Here is an 11728-nt window from a genome sequence, read left to right as displayed (position 1 = left end):
GGCACCGGTAATTAGTACACACTATCTCTCTTTTCCACAACCCTGGAAGTATGACCTACAGTACAACGATTAAAAAAGGTAAAAGGATAGCCACTTCATGCATATAATAAATACATACTTTCCTTCTATCCCAAAATGTCTGGGAGATTCATGTTTTGTGAACACTGCCACACTCTTAGGAGAGTATTATACCAATCTCCTAGATCCCACCAACTTTTCCTGGGAAGGGGGGGCGAGGCCCTAATGATGTGACTCGCTGCACCACCCTCAGCTCTCACTCCTACTTTCCCTACCAGATTTATTGACGGGATGGTTTGAAAGTACACAAATATACAGTATATGATGCATACATGAAGTAATTGAAGTGCTCATAGAAATGCACTAGACTGATATACAGGGATGGGGTAAGCAGTGCCATATAAGCACTTTAATCACTTGAGTGGTTTTCATAACTCTGACAACAGCCTTTGGACAAGTGTTCAAAGAATAAAATAAAAATACTCTTTAAATGAAATATGTTACATTTAAGCTAGAGATGTGCGGCGGGCACTTTTCGTGTTTTGGTTTTGGTTCTGGTTCCATGCTCGTGTTTTGGATCTGGATTAGTTTTGCTAAAACCACCCTTACGTGTTTTGGTTTTGGTTTTGGAGCTGGATGATTTAAAAAAAAAACAATCATAAAACAGCTAAAATCACAGAATTTGGGGGTAATTTTGATCCTACGGTATTATTAACCTCAATAACATTCATTTCCACTCATTTCCGGTCTATTCTGAACACCTCACAATATAGTTTTTAGACCAAAAGGTTGCACCAAGGTATGTATGATTAAGCTAAGCGACACAAGTGTGCGGCACAAACACCTTGCCCATCTAGGAGAGGCACTGCAGTGGCAGACAGGATGGCACTTAAAAAAAATAGTCCCCATACAGAACATCATGCAAAGAAGTAAAAGAGGTGCAATGAGGTAGCTGTATGACTAAGCTAAGCGACACAAGTGTGCGGCACAAACACCTGGCCCATCTAGGAGAGGCACTGCAGTGGCAGACAGGATGGCACTTAAAAAAAATAGTCCCCAAACAGCACATCATGCAAAGAAGTAAGAGAGGTGCAATGAGGTAGCTGTATGACTAAGCTAAGCGACACAAGTGTGCGGCACAAACACCTGGCCCATCTAGGAGTGGCACTGCAGTGGCAGACAAGATGGCACTTAAAAAAAATAGTCCCCATACAGTAGTGGCGGATCCAGGGGGGGGGCACTCGGGCCCGTGCCCCCCCTGTCATTTGTGGCCTTCTGTCCCCGTCCCCCCCACCCGGCGCCGCACAGCGAGATGACGGGCGCCCGCTGAGATTGTGTTACCAGCGGGCGCCCATCTCCCTGCACAGCGGCAGCTGGAGGCAGGAGCTCAGTACTGAGCTCCGGCTTCTGGCGCTGTCACTGTGCGCCATGCGCTATGGGAGAGACGTCAGTCATGACGTCTCTCTCATAGCTGACGCCCAGGGAGGAGGAGGACTGCAGCGGCCTGGAAGCGGGAACGGGGCTCGGTAAGTATGTTTTTTTCTTCCTTAATGCAGCGGGGGCATCTACTGGGGGCAAACTACGGGGGACATTACTACTGGGGGGGCATCAACAAGGGGCATTACTACTGGGGGGGCAAACTACTGGGGGCATTATAACTGGGGGGGCATCTACTGGGGGCATCACTACTGAGGGGTCATCTATTGGGGGCAGCTACTGGGGGACATTTTTACTGGGGGCCATCTACTGGGGGCATTACTACAGGGGGGTCATCTATTGGGGCAAACTCGTAGGGGGCATTATTACTGGGGGGTCATCTATTGGGGGCAGCTACTGGGGGCATTATTACTGGGGGGCGTCTACTGGGGGCATTACTACTGCGGGGTCATCTATTGGGGGCAGCTACTGGGGGACATTTTTACTGGGGGCCATCTACTGGGGGCATTATTACTGGGGGGCATCTACTGGGGGCATTACTACTGGGGGGTCATCTATTGGGAGCAGCTACTGGGGGACATTTTTACTGGGGGCCATCTACTGGGGGCATTATTACTGGGGGGCATCTACTGGGGGCATTACTACTGGGGGGTCATCTTTTGGGGGCAAACTCCTAGGGGGCATTACTACTGGGGGCAAACTACTGGAGGACATTATTACTGGGGGGCATCTACTGGGGGCAAACTGCTGGGGGACATTATTACTGGGGGTCATCTACTAGGGGCAAACTGCTGGGGGACATTATTACTGGGGGCATCTACTGGGGGCAAACTACTGGGGGACATTATTACTGGGGGGCATCTACTGGGGGGCAAACTGCTGGGGGACATTATTACTGGGTGGCATCTACTGGGGGCAAACTACTGGGGGACTATTACTGGGGGCCAACTACAAAGGTGCTAACTACTGGTGGCGTAACTACAGGGGCATTACTACTGACGGCTTAACTACAGGGGCATTACTACTTGGGGGCTAAACTACAGGGGGGCCAAACTACTGGGGGCTTAACTACTGGGGCCAAACTACTGGGGGATAACTACAGGGGCCAAACTACTGGGGGCATTACTACTGAAGGCTAAGCTACAAGGGGGCATAACTACAGGGGCTAAACTACAATGGGGCAAACTACAGGGGGGCATTACTACTGGTGGCTAAACTACTGGGGGCATTACCACTGGGAGGCTAAACTAAAGGGGGGGGTAAACTACTGGGGTCATAACTGCAGGGGAATTACCACTGGGGGCATAATGACTGGGGGCATTACTACAGGCAACATTACTACTGGGGGCAATATGGGCATTGCAAAAGGGGCACCACTACTATGGGGTCTATATAAGGGGCACTACCAGTACAGTGGACATTGCATAATGAGTGCTACAACTGTGGGCATTGTATAAGAAGCGCCACCTCACATGCACCGAAGCCGCACACAAATGTACTTGCCCCTTCCATGGTGCCCCCCTATCATTTTCTTCTGGATCCGCCCCTGCCATACAGAACATCATGCAAAGAAGTAAAAGAGGTGCAATGAGGTAGCTGTATGACTAAGCTAAGCGACACAAGTGTGCGGCACAAACACCTGGCCCATCTAGGAGAGGCACTGCAGTGGCAGACAGGATGGCACTTAAAAAAAAATAGTCCCCAAACAACACATCATGCAATGAAGTAAGAGAGGTGCAATGAGGTAGCTGTATGACTAAGCTAAGCGACACAAGTGTGCAGAACAAACACCTGGCCCATCTAAGAGTGGCACTGCAGTCCCACTGCACTAATGGCGGATACCGGATGCACATCTAACCCCAACATAGCTGTCAAGGCCTCAGTTATCCGCTTGGCAACAGGATGACTGCTCTCATATTTCATCTTTCTTGCAAAAGACTGTTGGACAGTCATTTGCTTGAAGTAGTATAAGTGGTCTTCCGACTTCCCCTCTGGGATGACGATCGACTCCCAGCAGAAACAACAGCAGCAGCAGTAGTAGGAGGAAGTGGTTCTTGATCTTTCCCTATTTTATCCTACAAATATTTTGTTCTCCATTATTTTTCTGGAGTTATATAACAAAATGCAGCAAATGAGAGCGTGCCTCTACACCACACAGGGCAAACCTTGTAAAAATGATTTGGATAAAATATGAATAACCCCTTTATTTGGAGTAAATAATACACAGCACAGGACAGCACCACTGAACTTATATGGCAGCACCACTGTCCTGGATTTATACGGCAGTACCACTGGACTGGATTTATACGGCAGTACCACTGGACATATACGGCAGTTCACTGGAATTATATGGCAGTACCACTGGACATGTACGACAGCATCACTGTACTAATACGGCAGTATCACTGGACTGGATTTATACGGCAGTACCACTGGATTTATACGGCGGTACTGCTGGACATATATGACAGTATCACTGGACATATAAGGCAGCATCACTGGACATATAAGGCAGTACCACTGGACTGGATTTATACGGCAGTACCATTGTACTGGATTTAAATGGCAGCACCACTGGACTGGACTTATACGGCAGTACCACTGGACATATACGGCAGTACCACTGGACTTATACAGCAGTATCACTGGACATATATGGCAGTATCACTGGACATATACGGCAGTACCACAAGACTTATACAGAAGCACAGGGACACCACCACTGGACTGATGCAGGACAACACAGCACCACTGCAATGGACCGAACATATACAGCAGCACTGGACATATGGCAGCAGAGGACACCACCACTGTGACTGAACTGATGCAGCACAAGACACCACCACTGGACTGATGCAGCACAACACAGCACCACTGGACTGGACTTATACAGCAGCACTGGACATATGGCAGCAGAGAACACTACCACTGTGCAGTGCCGTTTCTTGCGGCGTGCGAGCCGTGCAATCGCACGGGGCACTCGCCGTGGTACTTCTCTGGCTCTCTGGCTCCCTGCTTTCCCCTCCTCCCAAGTACTCCGCTCGGGGGGGCGGAGTTTCGCGCAATGACGCGGTTGCGTCGTGACATCATGACGCAACCGCGTCATTGCGTGAAACTCCGCCCCCGTGAGCGGAGTGCTCGGCATATGTGTCACGCATGCAGGGGGTCGGGTGAGCAGTGCCTTCCAGTGAGGCGAGCACTCACTGTATTCCACTGTGTGGTTTGTGGACTACATTTCCCATAATGCTTTGCCCTTGATTCCTCCTGTGTGTGCATCATGGGAAATGTAGTCCAGGGAGACAGTGCTGGCTTCTGCACTACGAACTGGTTGATGCCTCTCTCCCTCTCTCTCCACGCACCCCTCTCTCTCCCCATGACCCTCTCTCTCCCCCCATCTCTCTCCTCATGGCTCTCTCTCTCCATCTGTCGCTCTTGTGTGTGTGTGTGTGTGTGTGTGTGTGTGTGTGTGTGTGTGTGTGTGTGTGTGTGTGTGTAAAAGAGCCGTTTCTTGTGGCGGGAGAGATGTGCATTCGCACGGGGCGCCCACCGCGGCTCTTGGTGGCTCAGTTTGTGCTCCCCCTCCTCCCCATCATTACTACTCCGCTTGGGGGGCGGCGTTTCATGAAATGATGCACTTGCGTTGTGACGTCACGACGCAAACGCGTCATTACACGAAACTCCGCCCCCGAGCAGAGTACTGATGACGGGGAGGAAGGGGAGCCAGGACAAGGCGGGCAAGCCAAGAGGAGGGAGAGGCATGCCGAAGAGCGGGAAGCGGGATGGAAAAGGACCTCTGGCCGGCGGATGCCGCTGCTAACGTAAGTGTAACACCCTCTCTCTTTTTTTTCTCTCTCTCTCTCTCTCTCTCTTTGTAGAAGGGGACTCTGCCTGCTATAATGTGTAAAATGGGGACTCTTGCCTGCTATAATGTGTAAATTGGGGACTCTGCCTGCTATAATGTGTAAAATGGGGACTTTTTCCTGCTGTAATGTGTAAAATGGGGTCTCTTGCCTGCCGTAATGTGTAAAATGGGGTCTCTTGCCTACCGTAATGTGTAAAATGGGGACTCTTGCCTGCCGTAATGTGTAAAATGGGGACTCTTGCCTGCCGTAAGGTAGTCTTTTCAGTCGGGGCTATGCCCATTGCAGCGAGGCCACACCCATTTTAACGAGGCCACACACCCTTACCGGGAGCGCGCGCCAGCGGCGTGCGCAAATTAGTTAGCTTTATGTCTATGGGGGGGGGGCATTATTTTTATGTCAATGGGGGGGGCATTTTTAAATCTCGCACTGGGAGCCAAATTGGCTAGAAACAGCCCTGCCACTGTGACTGGACACAAGACACAAGACACTACCATTGTACTGATGCAGGACAACACAGCACCACTGCATTGGACTTAAACAGCTGCACAGGACATATGGCAGCAGAGGACACCACCACTGTGACTGGACTGATGCAGCATAAGACACTACACTGGACTGAGCAGCACACGACAGCACTGGAATTGCCACACCACTTTCCCTCCCGCACAGACACTGAGGACGGAGACAAGTCCTCTCGCTACACTCTCCAATGCCGAAGTGAAAATGGCGGTGACGCACGGCTCCTTATATGGAATCCAAAACCTGCGAGAATCCGACAGCGGGATGATGATGTTTTGCCTCGTTCTGGTTTCTGAGTCAGGTAAGAAAATCCGAGCCTGACTCGGATCCAGGCTTGGGTGGTGACGTTTGGGCGGGTTGGGTTCTCAGAGAACCGAACCTGCTCATCTCTAATTTAATTATATCTCACCCATGATCGTGTTAAAGCCCTTATTATAAGCTGTGCTGTAATTCGCGGGATGATATTTTGCCTCGTTCTGGTTTCCGAGTCAGGCTGGAAAACCTGAGCCTGACTTGGATCCGGGCTCGTGACGTGAAGTCCGGTAGGGTTCGGTTCTCTGAGAGCCGAACCCGCTCATCTCTACTCAGAATGTGTCCGACTTAGAGATGTGCGGCAGACACTTTTCGAGTTTTGTGTTTTGGTTTTTGATCTGGATCTCCGCTCGCATTTTGGATCTGGATTGGTTTTGCCAAAACCACCCTTTTGGGTTTTGGTTTTGGAGCTGGATGATTTTTGAAAAAAAACAACAACAATATAAAAACAGCTACAATCACAGAATTTGGGGGGAATTTTGATCCTACAGTATTATTAACCTCAATAACATTAATTTCCACTCATTTCCAGTCTATTCTGAACACCTCACAATATTGTTTTAGGCCAAAAGGTTGCTCCGAGGTCGCTGTATGACTAAGCTGAGCGACACAAGTGGCCTGCATAAACACCTGGCCCATCTAGGAGTGGCACTGCAGTGGCAGACAGGATGGCAGTTTTAAAAACTAGGCCCCAGAGAGCACATAATGCAAATAAAAAAAAGAGGTGCAAGATGGCCCTCCCATCCACCCATATGTTGTTTAAACAGGACATGCACAGTTTAATAAACCCATCATTTCAGCGACAGGTGGTCCCCCTGGAAAAAGCTTGCCAAGTTCTCTAAATCATAGCTAGCTACAAACTTGCCACTTCCTTAATTGATTACTTTTAACATTTTGAGAAGAGGCAAGAGGAAGAGGACAGTGTCAAGAAGGTGATTAAAAATTAGAGAGGCATACGCAATCAGGAACAACACACAGGCTTTCACCTCCAGAAAGGACTTCAACCAAGCAAATATATAACTATTAATGACCACATTACTGGACAAACTGAAAAACTAGGGGCCAAAGCCTCCAAAACTGTACCCCCTTCTCCATGTTCAGGGATTAAGATAATCTCAGATTTAATGCTGGGATGCAAATAAACTGGTGTATACCACAGGATCAAGATTGGATATTTTCCCCTCCACAGAGTCTGGAGACTTATTTTGTGAAAATCTCATGGGTTTCTTTTTTTTCCAATTTTTTATTGCATTTTTATTTACATATTTTGTGGCAGATGCCTTAATTTTGATTTTCACTGCTTCCAGTTACACGCATGTGAGCATACCTGTGTGTCCCAGTTACACACATGTGAGCATACCTGCGTGTCTTGCTTATTTTATTCATATTTTATTTTGAAATAAAGCAGCCCCTTAGATGTTTTAGCAGGGAGGAATTTTATATGCTGGCTGTTGAGATCCCTGCTCTCAGCATAATTGAGCTAGGATCCCGACAGCTAGCATACTGACAACTATTCTCCCTCTTGGGGAGGTCCACGACACCCCTGGAGGGAGAATAGATAGTGTGGCATACGTAGTGCGCCATCGTGCCCGCAGTGTGGCGAGTGCAGCGAGCCTGCAAGGGACTCTTTTGCGTTCACTTCGCTGCCAGCATGCTGGTGGTCGGGATCCCGGCACCAGTATGCTGGGCGCTGGGATCCCGAGTACCGGCATATTGTAGTAGACCCATTTTAGCAGCCCTTCCTGAGCCCCCACAGTTCCCCCGGATGGGGCAATCTGAGTTCAGGTGGGTTCGGTAAAGTGCTAAGCATGACTGTGCAGTGAATTTTTTGGTTATTGAGCCCCTGACCTAGTGGAGTTTACCACTCTACACTGCAAGCTCATTTCATACTATAAGTAGGACTGTGGGAGGAAGCAATGCTAACCTCTGTGCCCACAGCATGCCTCAGACTGGCAAGCCAGACATCTTCCTGGCTGTAAGCCACCATGAGACTCCATACTGGGCCTTATTCAGTAACTGTTTGTGCCTCACAGGAGCTCCTGGCCCATCTAGTGCTGCACTGCAATGGAAAGATGATGCAATGCAAGATCACTGAAACTCTGTTCTCCTGTTCACCGCAAGATCTTGTGATAACCCTACTCAGCCCTTAGGAAAAGAATATTCCTGTACAACAAATGCGCATCTTCTAAATAAATAATCCCAAAATGTGGAACATCAATAATAAATCAAAATTAAGGTTGGCTAGTTGGAGCAATTCATTTGAGTGAGTCCCTAACATGAAAAAATTGAGAAGACCCTCTCTCTAATGCTCCAGCAGAAAATATCACTTTTACCTCTGTGGCAGCTGTGCTGGGTTATGATTCAGTCTCTTTTGAGTCACACTGACTTTGGCCTCAAATGTGGTCTCTAACCAGTTTATTTAAAAACACTTCGTCAAAATAGCAATTTCCATTTCCACCTTTGCTGCTATGTTTTCACAAATCTGTTTGTGATATTGAAGCTTGTTTCATATCTGCTCTAGGCTTTCATTCAAACCTAGGATCTAGTACTTGCAGCACCCCTGTATTTAAACGGCATATGCAGCACCCCTGGAGAATTACACAGCACAGCAGACAGGCAAAAACACCCCTGGACTTAAATGGTAGTGTGGCAGCACCCCTGGACTGAAAGGTCAGAGGGGCAGCACCCCATATATGGCAGCACCCCTGGAATGATGTGGCAAAGAAAAGACATGCAAGATGGAATTGTCCTTGGGCCCCACTACCCATACTACTGTTGTATAAACAGGACATGCACACTTTAAAGAACCAATCATTTCAGTGACAGGGTCTGCCACATGACTGTGGCTGAAATGATTGGTTTGTTTGGGCCCCCACCCCAAAAAAAGCAATTAATCTCTCCTTTCACAAACTGGCTTTACATTGGCAAGATGTTGCCCTCATCCTCAGATCCCCCCTCCCTCAGTGTTTAAATCCTCATCCTCACAGAGAAATAATGGTGGTCATTCCAAGTTGATCGCAGCAGGATTTTTGATAGCAATTGGGCAAAACCATGTGCACTGCAGGGGAGGCAGATATAACATGTGCAGAGAGAGTTAGATTTGGGTGGGGTGTGTTCAATCTGCAATCTAATTTGCAGTGTAAAATTAAAGCAGCCAGTATTTACCCTGCACAGAAATAAAATAACCCACCCAAATCTAACTCTTTCTGCACATGTTATATCTGCCTCCTCTGCAGTGCACATGGTTTTGCCCAATTGCTAAAAAAATCCTGCTGCGATCAACTTGGAATTACCCCCAATATTCAAAAAAACCACATCATTTAGGTGTCAGTGGGGGTGGTCTTCAGTATGCCGACTGATGGGATCCCGGCGCACAGTATACCGGCGCCGGGATCCTGACAGCCAGCATACCGACACTTATTCTCCCTCGTGGAGGTCCATGACCCCCCTGGAGGGAGAATAAAATAGCCCCCGTGCCCGTAGCGTGGCAAGTGCAGCGAGCCCGCAAGGGGCTCATTTGCGCACGCCACACTGTCGTTAGGCCGGCGGTCAGGCTCCCGGCACCGGTATGCTGGTCGCCGGGAGCCCAACCGCCGGCATATCATAGTGAACCCATCAGTGGACTGCTTACGCTTTTACCCAAAGTTTCTGAACTTGACAATGACTTATGATGAATTCACTGCAGGTGAGGTATAAGAGAGGATGTTCCTAGGTGGTTACCGTCTTTACCCCTACTTATTATGGATTGACAAAGGCAACAGATGGCTTGACACCTGTTGTCCAGATTTGTGGAGAAATAATTCCACACCGAAGAGGTGGATTTTTTGGTATTTTGCCCAGGCATGAGAAAGAGCTTTTTCATCCCATGGCCAACAACTGTCTCTACTGGTGCCTTATTCAAACAAACCACATCACCATCAGAATCCTCATCGTCAACTTCCTCTGCAGCGTCAGCTACACCCATAACCTCCTCATCCTGGTGTACTTCTACAGTGACATCCTCAATCTCAATATCAGCAACTGGACTGGCGGTGCTCCTCCCAGCACTTGCAGAGGGCGTGAAAATGGTGGTAGGAGCCTCCTCTTCCCATACAGTATTGTGAAGGTCAGGCCTAGACATCGTAACCGCGGACAGTGCCAGCACCCCTGTATTTTCACAACATCCCTGTAATTTTACAGCATACAAGAGAGGACCAGTGTACATTTTTTTTCAATGCACCCCAGACTTTTTACAGCATACGGGACAATTGTACTTTATTTTAACAGCAGCACCCCTGTATGTTTACAGCATACAGGACCAGTGTACTTTTATTTTAACAGCAGCACGCCAGTCTTTTTACAGCATACAGGACAATTGTACTTTTATTTTAATAGCAGCACCCTTGTATTTTTACAGCACACAGGACCAGTGTACTTTAATATTAACAGCAGCACTCCTGCATTTTTACAACATACAGGGCCAGTGCACCTCTGAATTTTTACAGCATACAAGACTGGGCCAGAGTTTATTTATTTTATTGTACCACGGAATTTTTACAGCATACAAGACAGGGTCGGTGTACATTTATTTTACTGCACCCCTGAATTATTACAGCATACAAGACAGGGCCAGTGTACATTTATTTTACTGCACCCCAGAATTTTTGCAGCATACAAGACAGGACCAGTGTACAATTATTTTACTGCATCCCTGAATTATTACAGCATACAAGACAGGGCTCCTTCCCCCTGTACAACACAGTGACAGCCAGGACAGCAACAACACCCATGTACAGCAGCAGCACCCCTAACAGCACATGAAACACCATGACAGCCACCCCTAACATCACAGTGACAGGACAGCACCCCTATCAGCACCCCTAGAGAGTACACGCTGACCCCACCCAACAACACCACCCACAGAGAGAGACAGAGGTCTGTCTCCCTCACTCTCCAAGTCCGGAGTGAAAATGGCGGTGACACGCAGCTGTTTATATGGAATCCAAAACCCTAGAGAATCCAACAGCGGGATGATGACATTTTGCCTCGTTCTGGTTTCTGAGTCTGGCGGGAAGTCCCAAGCCAGACTCGGACACTGGCTAGGAATGGGATGTTCGGGGAACGGGATTTGGTTCTCTGAGAACCAAACTCGCTCATCTCTAGTTTTTCTGAGGCTAGACTCCAAAAGTTGGGACTCTCCCTTTTCAGTGGACACTGGCAGCTTGTCTCTACGATGACCAGTACCAGAGATATCAGCCTTCGAGCAGGTAGTCCCTGCTCCAGCTCCACATGCCAGGTTTGCAGTTTTATATTTTCATTCCTGGATTTCTCTGGATCCTGAACTCTGATCCCCAAGTACCCAGTACCTCCTAAAAGGTGGGGGTTTTTTTTTTACCCCATTGTAAGCTAATAAATCTACTTCCCGGAACTAGAGATAATCTGCAGTCAAGCAAGCTGCCCTCCCACTGGAAAATGTTGAGTGTTAATCCCACTACACTATCCACCCCTCCCCTGCATATTAAACACCACCTACCACCCTGGAAGTTATATACCGGGCCCCTTCATTCAGCCCAATGCCCCTTCTACAGTTTAGTATTCTC

The sequence above is a fragment of the Pseudophryne corroboree genome, chromosome 6 (genome assembly GCF_028390025.1).
Source record: "Pseudophryne corroboree isolate aPseCor3 chromosome 6, aPseCor3.hap2, whole genome shotgun sequence".
In the NCBI taxonomy this organism is placed as follows: Eukaryota; Metazoa; Chordata; class Amphibia; order Anura; family Myobatrachidae; genus Pseudophryne; species Pseudophryne corroboree.
This window is presented reverse-complemented; position numbering follows the sequence as displayed.